The 5368-nt window shown below is 40.7% G+C and overlaps 1 protein-coding gene across 1 annotated transcript in view; it reads left to right on the plus strand.

Annotated features, from left to right (window-relative positions):
• The window catches only part of ITGB6 (integrin subunit beta 6), a 61486-nt gene that overhangs the window by 31921 nt on the left and 24197 nt on the right, over nt 1-5368 (plus strand). The gene's annotated exons all lie outside the window — the stretch shown is intronic.

Here is a 5368-nt window from a genome sequence, read left to right on the forward strand (position 1 = left end):
TAGTGAATTGTTGTTGTTTCTGCTGGGTGGGGGGGGGGGGAGGGGGGGGTTCTTACTTTCTGAACCAGAGACACTGTGGAGCCTTTTTAAAAACAATTCTCAGAGTCATTCTCTGTAAATGTTTATTCTGTGTGAATAGAGGTGAAACACAAATGTTCTTAGTTTATTTTCTTTTCAAATCAAATGTAATGCAATACAACATGAAGCCCACTAGATGGAGCTGAGGAGCATAGGAAATGAATATTTATTTCATATGCTCTTCAGCTCCATCTTATGGCCATGATGTGGTATTACATTAAATGACATTTGACCTGAAAAGAAAATATACTAAGAATGTTGTTTTTGCCTCTGTTCACACAGAATGCTCAATCACAGTGATTTGCAGGGTGAATCTGTGAATTGTTTATAGTTACCTATATAATTTGCAATTGCCTTGTCTCACACTTTTTGAAGGATGAAGCTGAGTCCAGGGCCACTTTAAGTAGTACAGTGCCAAAATCAGTGCAGATATTTTAAATCATGATCTTTAAAACCCATTATTATTTTTTTTAATATGCATCATAGCCGCTTTAGAATAAAGAAATGTTCCTTCTTGTTATGAAGAAAAAAAGAAAAGACTCAGCTACCCGTCTGATAACGCTCATTGAATGACTTGGGGAAGTGGAGCCGCAGAGCAGATGTGATCTGGGCATGAAATGTCGTGTTCAATTTACTTTCAAGAATCTGAAGCTATAATCAGAAAAATATGGTTAATGTTTGATATGTCATTTACTTGGCATCAAGCACAGAAAATGTTCTCTTATTTTTACATCTGTCAGGATTTTCTTTTGCCACTGAAAGAGTTTTTACTTAACATGGTCTACACAAAAGCTTTTTTTTTTATTAAAGATTTTTTTAACAGCATAAATGATTAAAAAAAACAGTCAATGAGGCAAACACTACAAGTGTGCTAAAGTCATAAAGTTCACTCAATCCAAATTCTTTATAATCCACTACAGCCAGAATCCAGAGCACTCCTTACAACTGGGCTGGGTATAACTGCTTCCTGAAGGCTGTGCTGTGTAAACTTCTTCTCTGATTCTCTCTGCCGCCTGCCATATACTTCCTAATTAGGTGTTGTCCTAATAAATAAGTATGGCACTTATTAAGTTTTTGATATCATGCAGAGGATGATGGAGGGAGTGGGGCCCTGCTGCCCAGGGCTGGGCCAACACAGAGGCAGGAGCGTCTCCCGCTTAGGCGCCATGGTGTGTGGGGGAGATTCTCCTGGTCTGTCATCTTTAATGCTGTGCAGGACTGGGCTATCACAATGATGGGTCAGCCCTTCCATTTGCACTGCGTTACTCTTAAAAAAAACTCAATTTTGTTTATTAGCCTATATGTCACATTTCTCCATTTTTTTTGTGTGCTGATGTTTTTATTTTTGTTTTCAACATATACAGTGTATATGTAAACTTTTTTTTTAAATTGTTTTGTTTTGTAACGTCACATTAAAAAAATGTTCTGTACCAATAGCTTACTTTCTTAGTACCTTTATAAAAGGGACAGATTTGCACTGTCTGTTGAGCTATAAACTGCCTTAGTTCAAAGATGGAGAAATTAATTTTTGCTATATTGTTAATGAAACTCGGCTCTGTTACTTCATAATCATTATGATTCAATGACAGCAGCTTAATTACATCACATCTCCCCCATCCCATTCTGTTTTCCATGGGCCAAAATCAGTGATGTGCAGTGCCTTCAGTGCTGGATTCAGCATTCCCCAGCCCCGTCCCCAGCATGCCCCACCCCCAGCACGCCAAAGCTCCTTCTCCATTCTGCCAAAGCCCACCCCATACCATCGAAGCCCCAACTTAGTAACCAAGCTGTGTGTGGGGGAGGGAGGAGACAGGGAAGGGCCTCCCTGTCCCTCACTTCTTCGTCATTGCTGAGGCATCGAGATCGAAGTCCTCAGTGGCTTTTTTTTTTTTTTTTACTGGACAGCTTGGACCAATGGCGCTTTGACATTCACCCAAACCATTCACAGAGCTCGGGCCTCTAACACAGAGTAGAGGCTGTGATAGCTCTGGCTTCACTAGTTAGGTTACACACGCAGTGGGGAAGCCCGCTGCTGTGTAACCCAACTACCTGTTAAAAGTCAGATGCAGAGCCGCCTGTAATTAACAGGCAGCGCTCCGTCCATGACAGGTTACACAGCGGGGAGGCTTTCCTAGATTGTTCACTGCTCCTGCCTTCTCAAGACTCTTCACCCTTTTGTGAATAGCCCTGTTAATGTTTTTGTAAAGGCATGTTTTTCTATTTGTTGATAAAGTCAGTAAGGGATACATCCTCTGTCAGGTTTTTTTGCTGCTTGTTTGAATAAAATTCACCCCTCTGCTTGTTCTGGTGACTGGGACAGAAAGTGATGGGAAATCCAAAATGTTAGTGTTGCCACTAGAGAAAGAAGCAAGGGAAAATCCTCTAATGGGGACATCTGTTTACATGAAAACTCTTTAAGATGATAATTCTTTTCACCTTTGTAGAAATTTCCTCTTATTTCCTGTTGCATCTCTGGGCCTGGAAATGAAGTGAGATCTACCTAACAGGGACACAGGCAGCAGAAAATAACCAGATAGGGGGTTTTATCCCTTACCTACTCTATCTACTAGAGACTACTAACGTATATACAGTATACAGCTCCATTGAGGAGCATAGGACGGTTGATGGTTCCCAGCCTTTGATTTGACCTACAGCCAGGTCAGGATCACGTCAACAGTCTTGATATTATCATCTAGGCTTCACCACAAGGAGCCTCTGGGTCTGCCTCTCTTGAGCTGCCTTTGGGGGTCCCAAATGAGCCCCTTTCTACAGATTCCATTTGCAACCTTTATTTGAGACTACAAACTAAAAATACGTTTTTGCTGTGTATCCAGTGACTGTAGTATACAGGTAAATATACTACATATCTGAAGTAGGGATGGATTACTTTAGGTGTGCTTAGTCTTTAATTAAGTTAAAGTTGAACTGAAGCCCACACTTTTTCTTAGTTTTGAATACAGTAAGGGAATGATATAACTCCTATCGGCTTTTTGCCATCTGTATCCCATTGGGAAGACATCCATTCACTTCCTGTTTGGAAACCACAACAGGAAGTGAGAGGAAGTGCCTTCAAAGTGAAGGAAGTTCCTGGTGTTCAGCAGTGTCACCAGAACTTGTGTCTCCTATTGGAAGATTTCCCATTTTCCTATTCTGGTGAAAATCTAAAAATTTGAATTTGCTTGCACTTTCAGTGACAACAATCACCAGGACACACAGAGCGGGTGAATCTCCCTAACGGGGACAGACAACAATAAAAACCTGGTGTGAATATTTTGAAGTGGAAAGAGAGCGTTGGACCTGTGTGATTACTCTATTTTATCATCAATTAGTGATCAAGTGATGTTTAATATGTGTAATCTGTCTAAAGGATAGGCAGGTACCACTGGCCCAAAGGTCTCCACAGCATCCTTGGCTTGACATTGATGTAGGTTAGAAGATGCTAAATGCATTGGCTATTCTACTTGATTGTCCCCTGACCCTATGAAGCTGTGTCTGGAGTAATTTAATTGGTTTGGCGCTTCAATTCCCACGTCTAGCGAAAAAACCTGACGGGTTCCCTCTCAACTCAAACAAAAAACCCTTTGGCTTTAGATGCACTTTAACCAAAAAGTGGCCCTTCAGAGCAATTTACTAGTTCACTGAGAAAACCGACCTATATGAAGCCCAACTTCGCCGTGTCACCTGCGCTTATGTTCGGATTTAACTGGCCTCATCCACGAGATATATGACTCATGTGAACTGGTTTGCTCATCTCTACTTACCCAGCGTTACAATATTTGTAGAAAATATGCAACTACCAATATACCTTTACAGCACTGTTTATTTTACACCACAAACATGAGAATGATATAATATATATTAATATAATATATAATATAATATAAAAGCTCCGTTTTCCCTCAGCTAACACAACACTGCCAGCCCAGGCACAGACCACGCGTCTAAATATTTAATATCTGTATCATTGAGAAATGTCTTCAGGCAGAGTTCCAGGTAAAATAGTAATATTGTGTCCGCAATGTAATTCAAGGAATGTTGGCAGCAAGTCACCATTGGGTAATTATCCAGTGTGTTTTACAGCAGGACAATGCGTGACATGTCGTAGAAGTGTTCATTAATATGGAGCCTGCCTGCATCATTATACTGGGGTGTTGTACATTTTCTAAGCAAATACTACATGCTGCTTAGTTTGGGTGCATTTTCGGGTGCAAGAGGCCTTTTGCCCATGTGCTGTAATGAGCATTTATTATGTGTACTATGGCATGTGTTCTCAAATGTTTTTAAAATCCAGAAAATGTCAGCCACTTTAGGCCCCATTCACACTGAGCGATTTATCGAGCGATTTTTGCAGCGATATCGCTCATATTTCCACGCGATATCGCTCTATGTAGCTTCTCCAATCCATTTCAATGGAGCTGTTCACATCTCGTCGCTCAATATCGATCAATATCGCTTGTAGCTCGTCGCTGGTAGCTTGTCGCTCCTACAGGACCCTTTTTTCGAGCAATTTCGAGCGATATTGCTCCTGATTGCATAAAGCCCAATAGGAAAAAGTTGCGCGATACGTCGCTCAATATCGCTCGTCGTGCAATATCGCTCAAAATCGCGCGATTTTCATGACGCTCAGTGTGAATGGGGCCTAAATCAGTTTATAACCTGCAGAGCAAAGGTGCATGGCAGTGAGTCAAGCCCTATAAATGAAGATGTGAACTTTCCCTAGCACTGAATACACCCAGCATTTTTAAAGTGACACTAAACTCAGGAGTTAAATCTTAAAAATGCATTCAAATACCTTAACTATTAATAAAAAAAATATTTTATTTGTGTCTCACTCGGCTGTAGATCTTCAAATCATCTCTGATTGGTGCTGCCACGGTCCTTCCTTCTGGAGGGTGGCTAATTTTGTTCCCAATGGTTCCCATATGTTATAAAGTAGTCACCACTCCAAGCTCGCTCCCGTGATGGACTACAATCTCAATAGAAATTGGTAAACTAAACATGAGATTTTAGTCCATTGAGTTGTGACTACTTTACAGCACACACAGGGACCATGGGGAACAAAAGTAGCCACCCTCCAGAAGGAAGGACAGTGTCAACACCAATTCAAAGATGATTTTAAGATTCTATCCTGTAATTACAAAAAAGAAACCATTCTGGTGAAGTCACCACTCTGACAATACTGTGCAAACTGCTGCCGTTCCCTTTCCCAATGTGAGTGCAGGGAATTACAAGAAGCTGACTATATATATATACTGTGTGTGTGTGTAATATATATATATATATATATATA

This window comes from Nanorana parkeri, unplaced genomic scaffold (genome assembly GCF_000935625.1).
Source record: "Nanorana parkeri isolate BGI_ZX_2015 unplaced genomic scaffold, ASM93562v1 scaffold1812, whole genome shotgun sequence".
Taxonomy (NCBI): domain Eukaryota; kingdom Metazoa; phylum Chordata; class Amphibia; order Anura; family Dicroglossidae; genus Nanorana; species Nanorana parkeri.